Below are 21107 nucleotides of genomic sequence, written 5' to 3' on the forward strand. Positions count from 1 at the left end.
AGAGGGTCTGACCTCACGACTTTGTTTCAGTCTTTAGTATTGTGATGACATTGTGATAGCCCAGTGATAACTATACTGGATGGGTGGTACCCCTTTAAAGAGCAAGGGGAGATGGGATACCATTGTGGTATGCAAGCAGGTCCTCAGGGTTGTCACACGTGTTTTTGTGAGGTGTACACTACTGGTTGCTTGAGCCCTTGGATGAGACACTGGTCAGTGCCCTGCAGAATCGCTGTGGGCAGTGTGAGGACTTCTGCCCTCTCAGTTAAACAATAGGCGCAGGGACTGAGTCAAATGAGTCTCTCTGCATCCTGGCTAATGATATCAAGGGGTTGTGTAGGCGTGTCTGTGCTCACATGGCTCTATCAGTACAGAGTGAACTGGCCAGGGATCAGTTTATCCAGACACTTAACCCCAGATAGCTCACATTCAGACACAGCCAACCCACCCTTGTATGCATGTCTTTTCTTTTTGGTAAGAAGTTGAACTTATGTTTAATATGTTTTATAGTAAAACAATTAACTGGAAAAGAAGGATGTTATTTTCTTTTATGAAAAGACTGATATTGAATACAATAGGAAATGTATATTAAACCTTTTTAATTTACATGGGAAATATTTTATTCATAGATGTAAATATGGACAAAGAAGGAACCCAGGATCCAGGACTTTAAAATCGAAATGGGACTTTATTTCCAAACTCTGCATGGATCAAAAAACAGAAAAGCTGTTAAGACCATGGATGCATTTTCAGCCTTGAGCTTACCGTTAAAACTTTTTCTCCTTTTTCTATTCTGTGCATTTACCCCTGTCTGTATCTTGCTGTATTTCGTTTTGTTAAGTGTGTTCAAATGAGAACATCAGCATGTTGTTGTTTGGAATGCTTAATAATAAATAATAATAATAAAAAGAGTATCATGCGTGCAGCCATCTTTGTTTATGTACGGCTTCAGGGTACAGCCATGTTTGTTTACATTCTTTTTTTTCTCCCAGAAGCTTTATTAACAACATAAAATTCAGAACAATATACAGAAATACAAATTCTCATGGCCGATGTAAGAACTATAAAGAATAAGCTAGGGGGCAATCTACCGAAAAAAAAACAAAATAAATACACAATATGGGAGCATGAATAAAAAGGGACACTTTAAACAATAGGTTTTCATTAATCTGATGTGAGATGATTCTAGCGCTTTTCCAGTTTTTTTAAATCTACTTAAAAAAGGATATTACAATTTAAATTTATTCAAGAACCAGGGAAAAGAGGGCTTGTTACTCCTTCACTTACTACAGTGTCTTTGTTTACGTTCGGCTTTAGGGCGCGTCCATCTTTGTTTACATTCGGCTCCAGGTCGTGGCCATCTTTGTTTACATTCGGCTTCAAGACGCGGCCATCTTTGTATACATTCGGCTTCAAGACGCGGCCATCTTTGTTTACGTTCGGCTTAAGGGCGCGGCCATCTTTGTTTAAATTCTTTTAAATTCTTTTTTCTTTGTTCATACGAGGAACGGTTACTTGAGCTAAATCTGTTCAGTCTCAAGCAAAGGAGACTGAGGGGGGACATGATCCAGGTATATAAGATTCTAACAGGTTTGGATGCTGTTCAACCAAATAGTTACTTCAGCATTAGTTTAAATACACGAACTCGTGGCCATAGGTGGAAATTAGCGGGAGAACATTTCAAGCTGGATTTAAGGAAGCACTTCTTTACACAGCGCGTAGTCAGAGTATGGAATAGTCTTCCTGATAACGTAGTGCAAGCTGAATCCTTAGGTTCCTTTAAATCAGAGTTAGATAAGATTTTAACAACTCTGAGCTATTAGTTAAGTTCTCCCCAAGCGAGCTTGATGGGCCGAATGGCCTCCTCTCGTTTGTATAGTTCTTATGTTCATTGCAGAATAGAAACCCACAAATGCAGCTCCCTCCACCAGCAACGCCAACCAGCTTAAGCGCTTCTATGCTCAGTTTGATATGGACAATAAAGAAACTGCCACAAAATCCATGCCCCTGATGACCAGCCCCTTATAATTCCACCACCGTTGTGGGGTCCATACTACAAAGAGTCAACGCAAGGTAAGCTGCAAAGTGCAGACAAATTTACACCTACCCTACCAGGGGGTTCATTTGAAGCCGGCACCCGGCGATATTTCGCCGCCTGTGGGTAAGTACATAGCCGGCTACTTTCAGTTGTTGAAAAAAAAAATCTGCCTCTGTTACCAGAATCAAACGATCAGCACTCGGTGCCACAATAAAAGATTTATTTTGCAGAAATTTCCGTGTTCTGTCTAGGCGCAGCCATCTTCATCTTAGCTTGGCTTTCTTAATTCTTATCTTCGTTTTGATTGGCTATTTTTGGCAAGTTTTTATTCTACGTTTTCTGATTGGCTGATTGAGGCAAGTGGACAAAATGGCGTCTAGAAAGCGAAGCAGCCTTCTTGACCAGTGGCTGCAACCGAGCGCGAAATTGCCCAGGACTGAAGGAACTGAAGGTGAGTTTAATACTTAATAAAGTGAGACCAGCATGGCGTAACACTATACTATTTCATCCCGGTGTCGTCGCTTCGTTTGCTGCATGCATTGCATTGACATACGACTCGACTCGTCGACTTATTCACACAGTACAGATGCACATGGATCAGACCAGCAGCAGACGATCGATATCTTCGTTCGTTTGAGCCAACATCGGCGTAAAATTGGTGAAGAATATGGGGAGATATTGCATGACACTGATTTTGTTTGAAAGCTAAGGCCGACAGCTTATTTACAAAGTGAAATATTCTGACAAAAAAAAACGACAGAACGCTGGAGCATCTGAACTCGCTGATCTAGTTGTGTGTGTAGGCTAGCTACTATTACTAGCCATATAAAATACAGCGATGACGTCACGATCAGCCGAGCTTGTTTACAAACATTAACACGTGTTCCAAGTTAACCTATTCTGACAGTTTTTATACCATGCGTGAAAATTCAGTCTTTCTTAGTAAATTCAGTCTTTCTTATTTGATTTTCAGATTGATTATTTACCCTGTACTGTGCCTGTGGAATATTTCTAGCCGAGTCTTGACATGAGTGTACCTGGTAGGATTATGGAATTATTTTGATTTAGGAGACCACTGAATTTACTGAATTTAAGAAGCTACATTCAGACAGTTGTAGGTTCCTTTAACATGTCTAATAGGGTGTGAAATAAATAAAGTCATAGACATAATTTCCTTTGTCACGTTAACTTTATTTTTTAAAATGATTGGTTAATGGTTAAAAGTCTTATTTCAGACACTGGTAAGCTGACATCTTGTTGATGAAACCATTACTTGATAATTGAGCACTGCAACTGACCAGTACATCAATCATTAATCAACATAATCTGAGAATGAGATACATTTGGTGTCCTCAGTAACAGACTGCTACTACTACTTAGTACTACTACTGTATGATGAAAAATAACCCAGAGTTTGTGTCAGTAAAATTTGGTGGAATGAGGCCTCTAAGATGCCTGAAAAGGGGACTATTAATGGGTCTACATTTCAAAATTTCCTCAGAAGGACCCCTACCACCCCCTGAAATTGGTTTACGTCTCATGTCTCAGAGTTTGCATGTCGAGTTTCCCTAAACAATGGTAGCCACCTACTTTCAAGGTGGTAGCCTCCTTCTCCTGAAACTAATGAACCCCCTGCCCTACATAGTGCACTACGTTTACTTTGTACTATGAGTTCTGTCTTTGCACCATATCTGTTTGGCACTATATGTCAGTCATTCCTGTTATTCAGTGATTTTTCTGTCCCCATAGTTTACTTACATTTTCTCTAACATGAGTCACATATTTAAAGCAAATAGCTTATATATTTAGGTCTTTATCACGTAAAGAGATATAATACGTATTAAAATATCATTTTGTATATACACACATTTTTTTGATGTATGCATTAAGGCTGCTATGATTAGTGGACATAGTGGATGACATGTCTTTCTTCAATATCACTACGTAATTATTGGAGTAGTTATTCTCTATAGCCCTGCAGTGACATACAGTTTGTTGTTGTCAAAATTAAACTTAAACACTCAATGTGATTTTATGCAGGAAAATTAATCGTTTAGATTGTTCGACCAATCATTAAAATAACTGATAGATTAATCAGTAGAAAAATAAACGGCTGTAGCCACTTATTTGTGCACGAATCTTCATCATCAGAGGAAGCTGGAAGGGGGGATGTGACCTTTATGGAGTAGAATGAGACAGAAGAGCTGTAAAATAAATGGTTATGCTAACTGCAGTGAGGCCTCTTTCACGCAGATCTGCTCAGACTGTCTAGTCAGACCATGAGAGTCAGTTAATGAAGGAGGTTTGGATTGTCTGCTGGGAACCTGTACAGCCGGTGCTTTGTACTGCTGATGGCCTCTTCTTCACACGTGCTTTGCTGCCACCTGCTGGTTAAAAAAAATCTTATTGCATTGCTTATTGTTAAAAATTGTATAATCATGATTATTTTGATTTAATAAATATTCTGATTTAATTAATATTTTACAAATATTTCAAAATTAAATGTAAATAGTTGTGGATTTCAGATCAGAGTTCCCCCTCAGAGCCCACCAATCAGTGACCATCTTGTAGTATAATGAAAGACATGAAATTAGGACTTTTTTTCTCATCCTGTAACGTCTCTCCTGCATGCCCTGTTGCTGTACCACAGTTCCTCCTGTCATCAGAAGCAGCACCAGCACCTGCCTGCCATCACCTGCCCACTTTGAGACTCAAATCTTAAAATATAGACAGTGTGAATTGGGACCTTGACATTTTGCTCATATCACTTCCTGTGCCGGCACTTGGAGGATGGGCTTCCCCTTTGAGTCTGGTTCCTCCCAAGGTTTCTTCCTTCTAAGGAGTTTTTCCTTGCCACTGGTTTGCTCTCTGGGGGCTTTGGGCAGGGGATAAGGTAAAGTGATTTGAGACAATGTAATGTGAAAATGCATGACAGAAGTAATGTTGAATTGAATTGAAATTAATCACACCAGCTTGTCTCAGCTGACAGCAGCTCTTACTTATCTGATGAGGGGTAAGGGGAGAAAGATATCACATACCTTCTAGTCAACATCAAAATAAATATACATATAATAATGTATTGGAAACTGGTATAATACTCACTAAATGGGACCTATTATGCTTTTCCCTTTCTATTAGTGTGTTTTATGGCTTCAGGTGCATGTAAACAGTCTGTAAATTCTTAAGACGCAAAGTACATAGCAAAGGGAGTAACTTTCACCACAGAAACCACTCTTCTCTCATCTGCCTAAAACACCTCATTGGAATTCCAGCCCTTATTTTCACAACACGATGAGGTCTCTTCATAACACAATCCTTATTGGCTGTCTACCTGCAAGGATCTGTCTGCCAAATGCAAGACAGGGGAATGAAGGGTAAGCCGACCAATCAAACCACACGGGACTCATTGGGGGTGGGATTAGACAGAGGGTGAATAGAGATATGCATTAATGAGAAAATATGTGTTTTTGGAACACTGAAGCATGCAAACTCTATTCTTGTAGAGCCTAAAAATAGAATTATAAATTGAAAGTGAGCATAATAATGCCCCTTTAAGCAATAGTAGGCTGCTGTCTATGGTGCTGAATGCCCGAATTGGCAAATTTTACATAAAATTCCTTTATCTAATGTAACTATAACCCTCTAATTTTGTTGGCAGTGATGCTATGTGAAGTCTACTAGGTTGGTATTGAAAGGATTACAGTGGGTAATAGGTGATTTAGATGAACCTAGATGAAATTTGACATCCAAAAGGGTTTGGGCACTCAGTTCAACTTTGGACAACAAATCTTCCCAGAAGTTTCTCTCTGTGTCTCTTGATAGTTATTTTCTGTTTCACCTGAATCAAGGAAGAGTCAAATGCACAAGCACACTGTAGGATATATAAGATGCAAACCCATTAAAAAGCTTTTTGTTTAAATATTATAAAACATATTTACATACATTAATTAAGTGCTTTGAAACTTCATTTAGAAAAAGCAGGCAATGACCAGCCCAACCAGTAGTTCCATCTCAGATTTTTCAGAATCTCTTGTCCCTTGGATAACTTTTGAAGTCATGATATAACTAATTTTCAGCTCTGTCTTCAACTTCATCAGTTAGATGATCATTGTGGAGGGAAATGCAGTGAAGCCATGAAACATGCTAGATTTAAACTTTTCAGGTGTTTCACTGAGACCCATTGCCAATAAGAATTACCAAAATCCCCAGGTAATTTAATTTAATAATTTAAAGTAAAAATTAATTTAATTTAATTATTTAAGATAATAAATTACCTTTGTCTTTTCTATTTATGTGTGCAGTTTCATTATGGGTTATTGCACTTAATTTTGAGTACTCAGTTACAAAGAGAATGGGTCACTCCAGTATCGATGGGTGTCCCAGAAGGGGGCCCGGCCGTGTCTCGATCTCCCGGAGAGGGAGACGGGGACACACCATCCATGGTCGCTGCTCCGGCCCCGCTGCACGCTCCCACCCTGCAAGGCCCTTGGAGCCCTCCAGGTCCTGCTCCTGCCCTGTTCCGCACTCTGCTGCTGGACTACTGCATCTGGGCACTTCACTCTATATTTACATTTATTTAAATTACATTTTTTTTGCTTTTTAAAAACTAATCCCTTCCTTATTCCCTTTAGAGATATTTAAAATGATTATTAGGATAAAATATACCATGTCAAATTCAGTGTATACGTGTCTACTTGGCTCATAAAAATGATTGACTGAAGTCAGCTTCCAAAAACCATTGGCGCTGTGTGTACAGTGAGTCGTGTCATTTGATTGAGGCTTAAAAAGCTTTTGTTGAAAAAGACATACTTCGCATATACCTATTTTGTGTCAAGTGTGTGTAGATTGTAAAATGAGAGTTAACTGTAAAATCACCATACATCCTGCGAGAATTTTCATTTTAGTTATGACTTCAAAAGTTACCCTGACAAGGCATTCTGTACAATCAGAGATGCAACTGCTGGTTTGAACGTAAAGTTTCAAAGCGCTTAATGTATATGTCTGTTTTATAATGTTAAAACAAATCTTTAATGTGTTTGCACCTTATATCTCCTACAATGAGCATTTTATTCCTCTTTGATTGGAGGGTAACGAGAAATAACTAGCAAGACAGACAGAGAGAATCTTTTGGGCGGCGTTATTGTCCAAAGTTGAACTGATTGTCAGAAGTTCATCTAAATCACCTATTACCCACTGTAATCCTTTCTATACCCACCTCTTTAGACTCCTAAGAGCATCACTGGCAACAATATAAGAGGGTTACAGTTAAATTAGGTAAAGGAATTTAATGTAAGATTTACCAATCCAGGTTATCAGCACCATGGACAGCAACCTAGTGTTGCATAAAAGGCCATTATTATGCTCATTTTCACTGTTCAAAACTTCTACTAGAATAGATTCACATGCTTCAATGTTCCAAAGACACATATTTACCCCAAACACTGTGGTATTACGCATTACCGTAATACTGCCTAGCAAAGACAAAATGGCATAAGGATTTACAGACAGACTTTACAGACAGAATTGTGTAGTTTCCCTTAGACAGACAGATACATGGTTTACGGGCTTGAAAGCAGTTAGATCAACAATATCCAATCAGGCGCAAATGCAATAAGCACCAACTAAAGATGCTGCTTCTGATTGGACTAGCTTCAAATTTGTCCCTCCCTGACAATCAATTCTGGCTTTCTTTCGTTGAACATAGTCTTAAGAATAATAATTTTTAGGTGGTTCACTTTTACAAAATTACTAAATTATTGCCGGTTAAACATAAACTTTCTGATAGAGAGATGGTGCAGAGATAAGCAGCATCTCTTCAGATGTTATTTCTTCACAATTTGTTTTGTTAACATATTTAATTCAATAGAAACTGGTGATGTAGAAATGGATGTGTGTTGGATAAATTTTGTTATGTACATGTGCTTGTTTCCTTCCTCTGTTTCTATCTTCACTCCAGATCCCACATCTCCAGCCCGCTGTTCCTGGGAAAAGCCACCTGCCAATCATCCTTGGAGCAGCAGGCATTCTCAGGATCTCATACATCACAGATCACCTAATAATCACAGAACCTGTCGACGACTGGAGAAAAGGAGAAACACTGAAGTACAATGGGCATTTTGCAAGCTTTTCATCATAGTAAATTACATTTATCTCTAATGTTTCTGTGTGCATTTTCATTATGGTTAATTGCACTTAGTTGTGATTACTCAGTTACAAAGACAATGGGTCACTCTATAATGGGTGATGGTATGCTTTTAGCTGTGCTTCCACAGGTTTAACCTGCCTTTGTGACCAACTAAATTAGACTCATTCACAGGTGTTTTTGATAGTGTGTATACATGTAATTCTAACAGTATACCCACACATTATACAGACTCATCCATACGACTGCCAGACAGAGATGCATGATTCGTCACTCCACATAACACATTTCCACTGCTCCACAGTCCAGTGGTGGTGTGCTTTACACCACTCCATCCGACTCTTGGCATTGCGTTTGATGATGTGAGGCTTGCTTGAAGCTGCTCAGCCATAGAAGCCCATTCCCTGAATCTCCCAGTGCACAGTGTTTGTGCAGGAGTTAATGCCAGAGAAAGTTTGGAATTATAAAGTTTCGAGTCCACAAAGCATTAGCAATTTTTACACAATATGCACCTTAGCACTTCACACTTAGTTACTTCACATGGCCTGCCACTTTCTGGCTGGGTTTCTGTTCCTAAACACTTTAACTTTGCAATAAAACCACTTACAAGTGACTGTGAAATATATAGTAGGAAAAGAATTTCACAAACAGACTTGTTGCAAAGGTGGTATCCCGTGACAATAGCAGGCTAGAATTCACTGAGCTCTTCAGAACACCCCATTATTTCACAAATGATTGTAAACCAAACTGCATGACTGGGATTTTACACACTTTTGGCAATGGGTCTGAACATTGCACGGTGATGATGAAATCATGCTCAGGCCTGGAACGTTTAGCGCAATGTGTCCGCAGACAAGTGGGGCGGGGGGGGGGACAATCATGCTCAGACATGGTACAAGGCCAATTGTGAGTACATCCTAACACTGACCATTTGCCAGGCTGAGCTCTACCTGGGAGGGTCCTGGAGCAACTACTGAAAGATGTGGTGCAACTCTACTCACCTCAGCCACCTGACAGACAACCTCAGTGCCTCCAAACCTACAATGAAAGAGCAGCCTGCAAGGGAAGAGCAGGCCATGAAATACAGACACCATCACGAAGGGCTACGGAGCCAGACTCCACTCACTCACAGAGATGGAACTCAGGCGTTCATGACGAACCATTTGCATTATTTGTGATTATAGCATTATTAAGTGTTTCCTCTGTTTATGTTAAAGTTCAGTGGTCAGTTTAACAGATAAACCACACACAGTTCCTCAAAGTGGTCGGATCCCACGCAATTTATTTGACTTGAATATACCTGCATTTAAGCAGGTTATAGGAAATTATAATCACTCTGAAACAGAATATGTTAGGGTTATCTTCTTCTAAAGATACGCTGGAAACCAACCTGTCTCTGAACACAGAACAACACGGACAGCTGCAATGACTTTTTACTTGCTGCAAGGGAAGTCCGGTCCTGACTGCGAGGTGTCAGCTTCTCAGTCGAACTCAGCCAACTTCGAAAGAGGAACTCCCCTCGCAGTATCTTTTATTGAGGTACACAAACAGGATATGCAAATAACATTCAACATTGTTTATCGCCATGTATGGGGTGGAAATTTTCAAGCGACAGTTCTTAAGAAGTGTTATTGCTAAATTAAGATCAAGGTGCTGCAGGGTGTTATTTCCAAGCGTCTAGCAAAATGACAATAAAAAAGTACATATTTCTCTAACATAATATCAAAAAGATCTGAAATATTCACAATGAATATGAGTCTAAAAGTTTGGAAAGCACAAAAAAGCCCAGTTATGTTAATCATCTATTTTATTTCAATGGATTAAAAATAACAAATAATAACAAAATAACAAAGGAAATTTAAGTGCATATTTTATTTGTACCATTTGTTTCTGTCAGTGCTACTAATGATTACAGCCTAGAAAAATTCTGTGTTTCTAGGACATTATTCTGTATTTTTGTGACTGGGGACCTGTAGTCTATTCTCTAGCTGGGGTCATCAATTGTAATGGAATAACTATATTTTATTCTTCAAAACAAATATAAAAATAATTATGCAATAAAAATGAAAAATGCTGGAAAACTGTTTGGCTACACATTAACTCACATCAAAGTATATGATGTTTCTGTGATCAGTTATGGCCAATAAGCAACATCTTATGCATGATTTAAAGTGCTCAAAACAGCAAACTGGGATGTCTTGGTGCTGGGTGATACTGGTAATTTAATCAGTCTCAGTTAGCCTCATATCACACCAAATCCCATCAGTCTAAGTGAAGTAGTTCAACAACGAACATAAATCTACCTGATGGCTGTGGGGCTTCTTTGGATAGTATGCTGCCTTCTGTCTTTTCTGAATGAACACAAAACAGTGATTGGTTTAAGAAAAAGGCATTTATTTGCTTAACACAAACTCCAACAAATGCATGTAAGGTGCAGAGTGCTGCAAGCTGGGTGATCATTGCCATGGTGCCTGGGGTGGGGGCACAGCTGGCAGAGGGTGGCAGTTCTTGATCCTTCTGTTGGCCTGGGGGTACAGACTGTTCTGGAGTCTGGGTGTTGTGGTATTAACACTCCTGTACAGGTTTCATGAGAGTGACGATTTGTTGGGTGAGGTGGGTGAGACTGCTGACAATGCTGCTGGCCCATCTGCAGATTCTCCTGTCACAGATGTCCTGCAGTGAAGGGAGACCTAACCCTGTGATTTTCTGGGCTAACATGATCACCCACTGCAGTGCCTGTCTGTCCTGTCCAGCGCAGCTGCCAAAGCACGCAGCTATGCAGCAGATTAATATGCTCTCCACTGTGCACCTGTAGAAGCTGCTTAGGACTGTCAGCAACATGCCAAATTTCTTCAGCCTCCACATAAAGAGTAGGCTTTGGTGAGCTTTCTTAAGCAGCCATACCATGGTCTTTGACCAGTTTAGATCCTAAAACCAGCTGAAAGAAGCAAAACACACACCCACAGAAACACAAAGTAAATGGCTGAACAAAGCCAAGGGGGAGAGGGAGGGAGCACGCAAGCTGCATAGGAAGCCTCACACTGCATTGCTTGATATGATGAGGGGCAGTCCTGCCCCCTGCTGGTGGGATGGCAACAGCTGTTCACTGAACATCTGCTTTAATTAAGTTTTGCATCATTTTCATTCCAGTGCTGGAAAAGCTAGGAAACATAAATGGGTGATATGTAGCTTAATTAATTAATGTAAGTTAATTTATGTGCAAAGCTGAATTTTACACCACTGCATAAAGTTAATTAAGAAGTTTAACCTTTTGAATGGCTGGATAGGCCAGCTTTACAAATACCAAATTGAAATTCGATTCAGATGATTTCGGTTCAACTTGCAATATGCAAGGCTCATTTCAGCGGCATAGATATATACATTTTTAAAAGATTTACATCCAGTGCCTTGCTGGAGTCGACAGTCAGATTAAACTCCTCTGCAAGAACCACGTTGAAAAGGTCTGAATTGACTCCTTTACTGGCACCAGTTGAAGGGCAAGACTGAGAAATTAGCATACAATGTATATAAAATGGTAGGCAGCAACAATCAAGGCACCATTAGTGTAAAAAATTTAGCTTGCTAACCACGATATTTAGTATCTTTACAAAAAAGCATTCGTACTAAATAAACAATATTGCAGATACTCAGAAGGCGCTTATTAATAAAAATACACCGTGCAGTTGAAATTACATAATGCAGCGTCGGGGGTACCGATGCAATGCAGAAGTAGAAAGAACCACGGAGACTCGACGGGCGGAGAGAAAACGCTCTACATTAGTCGCCCTGAAAAGAACCATATCAGACAAGCAAAGCGCATCCAATCAATTACATACACGAAACATAAGGTTGCCAGACACCGAACTGTAAGACGCGTGCACGGTGGAAGATTTACGTAAATTAATTACACACGAGGATGCAACACACAAGCGCAACATTAAGGAAATGTAACCAGTAACATTAACAATAACGACAAAACAAGGGCTACTTACAACTTGCATGCGAGGCATGCTGGGACATGCGCCCAGCCGGCGCTACGATACAAATAATCCCTTCAAAGACTAACAAGCTGTAAAAGACGGACAACTCGAGTCCCTACGTCGTGACTACAACAATTTGAGCTCCTACCCATGACATCATTAAACAAGGACCTATTCGCAGGCGCATTGTTTGGAATTAGATGTCTAAAGAGCAAAGGAATAAACTTTCACAGCTAATATATTCTAATTAATTCAATGTAATACAATGATAACAGAACAATTACTATTAGTAGGGATGTTACCTTCAATCTAAAGAAATACGGGACTTAGGAAATACAAGACACCGGAACACAGAGTGGGACCGGGGGATTCTGATTGGATGCTTAGTTTCAAATGATTCCGATCTCTCTTTTTATGCAAAATAGTAAATAGATGAAAATAAGTGGGAGGTAACGATTAGTAAGGCGACTAGCTGCTGCTACGAAAATTACTTTTACCAGTTACTACAGCTTTTTTGTAAATCTCTAAGCGACCCATGTTTATATTTAGCTAATAATTGCGTGGTCAAAGCAGTGGTAAAATAAACTTACATGTGGACCGCATTTCCGTTTTTATTTGAAAGGGCGGTGAAACGTATTTGTTTTGCAAGTTTACCCTGTACTTACGTAATCCCGTTTCTCATTGGCTATCGGGTTTAATCGCGATATGACGGGCAGCTGTGTTGAGTTCTAGAATTTCTACGTCACGCGGTCCTCTGGCCACAGAGGGACAGGACGTACAGTAGGTGGGTGGAAGTACTTATAGTTAGGTGCTATTCCATTACTCTGAACTTGGTGCCAGCATCTACAGAGAGCCAGTGAAGAGAGACAAGGTACGGTGTATCATTGGAGCGTTTGGGCTGACTGAATACCAGACTTCTTAGTTTTGAACGGATCGGATGAAGATGGAAAAAGTATGTGAGCTGTGCTGTGGGCTATATCCATGACTGGACCGGGACATTGGACTCAAACAGAAGACATTAGGATCAGCGGGTGAGGTTGGCATGCTGACCATCAAGGGAACGAATGCCGGTAGGTGCCGTTTCATTAAACTAATCATGTTGCAAGCGCCTATATATATGGAGCCAATGAAGACAGACGAAGTTGTATCTTTGGCGTATTTCATCTGATTGAGTACCAAATGTTCTGCTTAGTCTTATAAAAGTTCAGTTGGACATGGTGAATGTCTGGGGCTCCGCTGCCGCGTTTTAGTATCTAGTGATTTTACTTTGCAGCTGCAATATCACGGGATCCTTACCGACCCCAACATTGTGTGCATGGACTTGCTGTCCCTATATTTCAATGGATTCCTCCCATATTTTTATTAATCAAAAAGAAAAGACCTGATAAGAAGAATGATAATATGAAATAAATTTAAATAATTCAAATAAGCTAAGAGAAAAAAAAAATGATAAAAAATATAAAGATAAAAAATAAGATGATAAAAAATAAAATCACTAATATATTTGTTGTTGCTGCTGATGTTCTTGCTGCTGCGGATGTTCTTGTTTCTGCGGATGTTCTTGCTGCTGCTGATGTTCTTTGCTGATGTTATTTGCTGCTGCTGATCTTCTTACTGATGTTCTTTGCTGCTGCGGATGTTCTTGCTGCTGTTGATTTTCTTGCTGATGTTCTTTGCTGCTGCTCATGTTCTGTGCTGATGTTCTTTGCTGCTGCTGATCTTCTTGCTGATGTTATTTGCTGCTGCTGATGTTCTTGCTGCTGCTGATGTTCTTGTTGATGTTCTTTGCTGCTGCGGATGTTCTTGCTGCTGCAGATGTTCTTGCTGATGTTCTTTGTTGCTGCTGATGTTCTGTGCTGATGTTATTTGTTGCTGCTGATGTTCTGTGCTGCTGCGGATGTTATTTGCTGCTGCTGATGTTCTTGCTGCTGCTGATTTTCTTGCTGATGTTCTTTGCTGCTGCAGATGTTCTTGCTGCTGTTGATTTTCTTGCTGATGTTCTTTGCTGATGTTATTTGCTGCTGCTGATCTTCTTGCTGATGTTATTTGCTGCTGCTGATCTTCTTGCTGCTGCTGATGTTCTTGTTGATGTTCTTTGCTGCTGCGGATGTTCTTGCTGCTGCAGATGTTCTTGCTGATGTTCTTTGTTGCTGCTGATGTTCTGTGCTGCTGCGGATGTTATTTGCTGCTGCTGATGTTCTTGCTGCTGCTGATTTTCTTGCTGATGTTCTTTGCTGCTGCAGATGTTCTTGCTGCTGCTGATGTTCTTTGTTGCTGCTGATGTTCTTGCTGCTGCTAATCTTCTTGGTGATGTTCTTTGCTGCTGCTGATGTTCTTGGTGCTGCTGATGTTCTTGATGATGTTCTTGGTGCTGCTGATGTTCTTGTTGCTGCTGATGTTCATCCGCTACTGCTGCTTTTCTTGCTGATGTTCTTTGCTGCTGATGATGTTCTTGCTGATGTTGATGTTCTTACTGATGTTCTTGGTGCTGCTGATGTTCTTTCTGCTGCTGATGTTCTTGCTGTTGCTATTGTTCTTGCTGCTGCTGATGTTCTTTCTGCCAGTGGTTTCTGATGTTTTTAATCCCTGCCTGTTCCTGTGCAGCTAGTTTCACTTTGTAGATCATTTTGTTCTCTTAGTTACTTTAGTGGTCCTTTTTGTTTTGTAGTGTTCTCTGTGTTTTTGGTTTTTGTTAATAAATCCCTCGCCCCCATGCCAGAACCTCTCGAGGTCATGACAACAATGCATATCTTAACCTACTGATTGTCAAGACCTAATATAAAGAATGATAGTAAAAACACAAATCAAAATATAACTGCAGGCAGTAAGGAACAGGTCCAAAGTGTAGGATGGTCGTCCTGGTAGGACAAAGAGTAGAGGAGCGTACTAGAAAGTCAAACAGAACTATAGGTCAGCAGATGTCTGACAGAGCAGGACTGGTTTGGGTCAGATGGTCTGAGTAGTAGGTAGAAATGAGGATGGAGATTGTTGAGTGTCGGTCTAGCAGGTCAGCAAATGTAGGACAGAATGTAGAACCCAGTGGTGGAGTGCCTGAGCTTGAGTGAATGCATGGTTTGGGTCTGATGGTCTGACTAGTTGGTAGATTTAGGCACCTTCATACCTGGTCTGATAAGTATAGATCTTACAGGGTTGCTTTGTTTATACTGCTTGTGTAAATATAGGCTGTGCTGTATATTATTAACAAAGTGCCGAGTTGCGGCACTGCTACAAGTAACAGCAGTAATATCATGCTGTATCCTATTCTAGGCTGTTCATTCAGACAAGAGAATGGCTGAAAGTATTGAATGGCATTTTATAAATGGAGCACTGACTCCATCTGCTGGCAGTTGCTGCAGTGTACACAGCCTGAAGTATCATTGAAGTTTTAGGAATTTTTCAAAGTCAAATGGCAGGATAATGACAGGAAATTAAAAATCTGGAGTCAGATGAAGGGAATGGTAGCAATTCTTTGAAGGTTTTATGAGAAATAAGGACATTTCAGCTGAATTTGCTATGGTGGGTGTTAGACATATATATGGACAGTGGCCTTAGCACTTAGGGTCTGTTTGTGGTCTAATGCTACATTACTGGGTCAAATTTGGTGAGGATTGGTTGAAGCATGCCTGAGATAAAGGCACCTGATTGAAATGAGTATGGAAATGGTGCAGGGTTGGTTGTGGGTCCACTACGTGCTTTGGACCCTTAATTAAAAGAATAAAAACAAACTACGATAAAACAACAAAATGATATTTATTTCTCACATAGAAAATATCTAATAGAAAGAACCTCCATTAAATGAAATTAGAATGACGAATACGATTAAATAATTAAAATAACTTTAATATATAAAAGCAGTAATGCAAATATCTGTATTGTAAGTTAATGTAAGTCACAAGATAAGGAATGGCTAAAAAACATTGTGGTACCAACATAGAGTGTCCATTGCATGTGAGGTGTTAACCATCCTCATTTAGTATATGGGTGTTTGGGCTAGTAGTACGGTATGAGTTTGGGATAGAGTTGGCATTCTGAGTCTAGTTAGGGTAATATTGTAGATGGTATATCTAATGGCTAGGGCCAAGGCTAGGGTTAGACTTGGCATTACGGTTAGGGTTAGGTTTGAAATTTATACTTTGGCCTAGTGTTGTCTTTGAATATAGAACTCAGCTTAAGATCAGGATTGGCGTTCGCACTAGAGTTTGTTTTGGGGTTTGCTGTAAAAGTTAGAGATATAGCTATTGAGGTGGTTAGGATATGCACTAGGCTTCAATTTAGGGCTGGCAATAGAGTTCAGGCTAAGTCTAGGGATCATATTACAGATACAGCCACCTCAATATTCCCCTCTAAACTGGCTGCCTGCCAGCTGCCAGCCGACTGCTTGCCAAAAGCCAGCCAAAAGGAGTAACCCCTCTCCTTCTGGGGGTGACCCTAATTTCTCGTCTAAACCCTCCTATTTATTCACTTTCAGGATGTTACCATGAGATGGCGCTTTCTTTACAAAAACACATTTTACTTGTCACAATTTTACATACACAAGTACAACAGGCATCAACCAGAATCTTTTGGTAGCCATTAGCAAGCTTCTGGCATAATTCTGACTGAATATTTGACCACTCTTCTTTGGAGAATTTCTAGTTTATTTAAACTAGTTGGGTTCCTGCCACGGACCCGGCTTTTAAGCATGATCCACAAATTTTCAATAGGGTTGAGATCAGGGGTACTTCACAAAGCAGGATTTCTTGCTTAGCCGAATAACTTGTTGGAGTTAAGGTGAATTGAAGACACAGCCGAAGTTTTTACAACACCAGAGACAAACAGGGCTAGGTACTTGGCTAGCGAGCATGCCGGCACATACTAATCCAGTGCTATGATATAATACAGTGCATACAAAACCAATCGAAAGTGCAAAGCATGTGCTTCCCATCTCTGCCTTCAACCAGACAGAAACTGTTTTGAAGCTTGGCATCTTGATCAGGAGTGACAATTTGTTGTTCTAATATTCATTTATTGTTTTGTATTATTCCTGTAATATAATGTGATTGCACATTTTATTCAACAACGTTTAATTTGTTGCATGTTATAAACTGTGAAATTATACTAGTATTGTATACGGTACAAACTCAGCACCAATAATCTGAGATCATTTTGAATGTGATTATTCTATTTTTTTGTTAAAATCTACTTTAAACATATACTTTTCGAATCCTATTTTCAGTGGTGCTGACAAATTGTAAAAAAATCACATTATAAACATTTCTAGCCAAGACGTTTGAGCTCTGAACCTTATAGACATAGGGGCTGGCTACACAAAGGTGAATGAGACACATTCAAAGAATTGTGTGAGGTTTGATTACTAAAGTGTTACAACTTTGAAGTGACTTTGGAGTCACCACACCTTTGCATACTGTCATTGGTCCATCAGTCTGGAATGTCTGTCACTGCTCCTCACACTAATCAGTTTGGAAAGGCAGTGTGAATTTTACAGTTTTTTTCAATTGCTAAGACAGATACTGCAATACTGAAGTTGCTTTCTCAAAACTCTTCATACAGTCACCACAACATTAACTTATGTGGGCTAAACTGTTAAAATGCTTATGTTAAGCATTTTGCTTTGCTTTCATACAAAATGCTAACTAAATGCATGTGTAACTAAATGCTTCAAAAATCATGGATTCCTGTCTCACTCATAACATTAAATTTTCAGAGGCCATTTTGCACATAAGTACATACTAACCTAAAACTGCCAATAAAACAGTCAAAATTGAAATATGTCATTTTGCTAAATTACAATCAAGACCCTTTCTAAAATAGATTGTAAAAACCACATAAAATAAACAAATTATGTTAATTGACACAAGATCAAACAATGAATGCTGTATGCCAAGATATTTCTCCAGAGCAATGCAATGAGTATGTGAAGAGATAGTACCGTGGATTCTACTCTGTGTTAGCAATTGAAAAAAACTGTAAGAAAAGACACAACACTAGCCTTTTTGCAGTTTATGACATGCAACGGATTAAACGTTGATGTATAAAATGTGCAATCACATTATATTACAGGAATAATACAAAACAATAAATGAATACTAGAACAATAAAATTAGTTAGCTATTAGTTGCTGAGCTATTAGTTAAGTTCTCCTCAAACGAGCTTGATGGGCCGAATTACCTCCTCTAGTTTGTAAATTTCTTATGTTCTTATGTTTTTATGTAAATTGTCACTCCTGATCAGGATGCCAAGCTTCAAAACAGTTGTGGGTTATGCTTAAAAAGTCAGGTCCGTGCCAGGAACCCAACTAGTTTAAATGAACTAGAAATTCTGCAAAGAAGAGTGGTCAAAAATTCAGCCAGAATTATGCCAGAGGCTTGCTAATGGCTACCAAAAGGTATCTGGTTGATACCTGTTGTACTTGTGTATGTAAACTTGTGACCACAACTAAAATGTTTTTGTAAAGAAAGCTCCATCTCATAGTAACACCCTGCAAGTGAATAAATGGGCGGGTTTAGACGAGAATTTAGGCACACCCCCAGAAGGAGGGGGGTTACACCCTTTGGCTGGCTTTTGGCAGGCAACCGGCAGATAGCCGGCTGGCAGTTGGCTGGCAGCCGGCAGGCAGCCGGCTGGGAGGGGAAAATTGAGGTGGCTGCATCTGTAGTCTGTTACACACATCTTGGGTCACTCTCGTCTCCCAAAATAACTCTATTGCTTGGACACACTGCTGCTTTGTACCTGGCTTGACCTCCTTGCGGATGAAGTTTTTCATCATGTGCCAAACAAGTCCGATAGGCTTCAAATCTGTTTAATTTGACAATATCAGTCTTGTTACTTTGGTTAGGCCTGTAATTATTATATCTTGGGTCTGCCTCATCTCCAAAAGGTGAAGTAAAATACAAAATTCTAATTCCATCAATAAACTGACTGAAAACACATTTTGCTAGTTTTAGGCCATCTTTGCCTCACAACAGAAACAATTTGTTTAAATTTCACAGGCCATTTATTGCAATGTAGTCAGTTTATTAATGAAATTGGAATTTTCTATGAATATAAGAAAATTATACTTGCTTAGATTTTCATTTTTTGCAGTGGTGTTACAATACCAGATTTCAGGTAAGTCACTTCAGCTTTCATAATCACTGCTCTCCCTGGTGGATGGATAAATCATTGCAAGTACTCTACACACAGAGTGTTATTGCTGAACTCGTAGTCTAAATTTAAGTGGCTACATCTGTATTTAGCCAGCAAACTCCTAGAACACTGCCACAAGGAGGCAGCGAGCTGAGCCACGTCCGACGAGCGAGGAAGCCTTGGTCCAAGCTTCCAGGTTGTCATACTCTCCTGTCATCTGGAGCCAGACCCAGTCAGACTCAGAGACTAAGGAAGCACTGTGCCTTGAACCCCATCACGACCAAAATAATAAAAATTCTGGAGAGCAACGTTTTCCATCATCAGAGCAATCGAGGATGGCGGGAGGTGGGAGGCCGCGAACGGAGCTGCGTGGCATGGGCTGGTAGAGCAAGAGCTGAGCCGAGTGGCGTGAGCAAATGAGGCTGCGAGCTGAGCCGCGTGGCATGAGCTAGGAGGCCGCAGGCTGAGCTGCGTGTCGTGAGCTAGGAAGCCGTGAGCTGAGAGGCCACGAGCTGAGCCGTGTCTCGCGAGCTAGGAGGCAGCGAGCTGAGCCACGTCCGACAAGCGAGGAAGCCTTGGTCCAAGCTGTGTCCCGCGAGCTGAGAGGCCACAAACTGTACCGCCTCGACCCACATTGCTGAACTCGCAGTCTAAAGCGTCCAACAGGTTGTCATACTCTCCTGTCATCTGGAGCCAGACCCAGTCAGACTCAGAGACTAAGGAAGCTTCTCTGGAAATAAGACTCCTCTGGCTCCTTTTTGCAAGAGTGATATCTAGCCAGCACTGTGCTTTGAACCCCATCACAACCAAAATAATAAAAATTCTGGAGAACAACGTTTTCCGTCATCAGGGCACTCGAGGATGGCGTGAGGTGGGAGGCCGCGATCGGAGCTGCGTGGCATGGGCTGGTAGAGCAAGAGCTGAGCCGAGTGGCGTGAACAAATGAGGCCGCGAGCTGAGCCGCGTGGCATGAGCTAGGATGCCGTGAGCTGAGAGGCCACGAGCTGAGCCGTGTCTCGCGAGCTAGGAGGCAGCGAGCTGAGCCACGTCCGACGAGCGAGGAAGCCTTGGTCCAAGCTGTGTCCCGCGAGCTGAGAGGCCACAAACTGTACCGCCTCGACCCACATTGCTGAACTCGCAGTCTAAAGCGTCCAAGAGGTTGTCATACTCTCCTGTCATCTGGAGCCAGACCCAGTCAGACTCAGAGACTAAGGAAGCTTCTCTGGAAATAAGACTCCTCGGGCTCCTTTTTGCAAGAGTGATATCTAGCCAGCACTGTGCTTTGAACCCCATCACAACCAAAATAATAAAAATTCTGGAGAACAACGTTTTCCGTCATCAGGGCACTCGAGGATGGCGTGAGGTGGGAGGCCGCGAACGGAGCTGCGTGGCATGGGCTGGTAGAGCAAGAGCTGAGCCGAGTGGCGTGAGCAAATGAGGCCGCGAGCTGAGCCGCGTGGCATGAGCTAGGATGCCGTGAGCTGAGAGGCCACGAGCTGAGCCGTGTCTCGCGAGCTAGGAGGCAGCGAGCTGAGCCACGTCCGACGAGCGAGGAAGCCTTGGTCCAAGCTGTGTCCCGCGAGCTGAGAGGCCACAAACTGTACCGCCTCGACCCACATTGCTGAACTCGCAGTCTAAAGCGTCCAAGAGGTTGTCATCCTCTCCTGCCATCTGTAGCCAGACCCAGTCAATATCGGACACTACTAAATATTTTCTCGAAATGAAAGACTCCTCGGACTCCTTTCTAAGAAAGCGATATTTAGAGAATTTTGTGCCTAGAAACCCAGCTAAAATAAAATAATACAATCTCTGGAGGGCAATT

General features: G+C 40.9%; 1 long non-coding RNA gene across 1 annotated transcript; it reads right to left on the reverse strand.

Moving 5' to 3' along the window:
- Positions 1-4196: 4196 nt before the first annotated feature.
- Positions 4197-8295, reverse strand: LOC125740370 (uncharacterized). Its single transcript, XR_007397594.1, has 3 exons — positions 7955-8295; positions 4785-4913; positions 4197-4425 (listed from the first exon to the last, which is right to left on the reverse strand). It is a non-coding gene; the product is annotated as an uncharacterized LOC125740370 (long non-coding RNA).
- Positions 8296-21107: the final 12812 nt, after the last annotated feature.

This window comes from Brienomyrus brachyistius, chromosome 4 (assembly GCF_023856365.1).
Source record: "Brienomyrus brachyistius isolate T26 chromosome 4, BBRACH_0.4, whole genome shotgun sequence".
NCBI lineage: Eukaryota > Metazoa > Chordata > Actinopteri > Osteoglossiformes > Mormyridae > Brienomyrus > Brienomyrus brachyistius.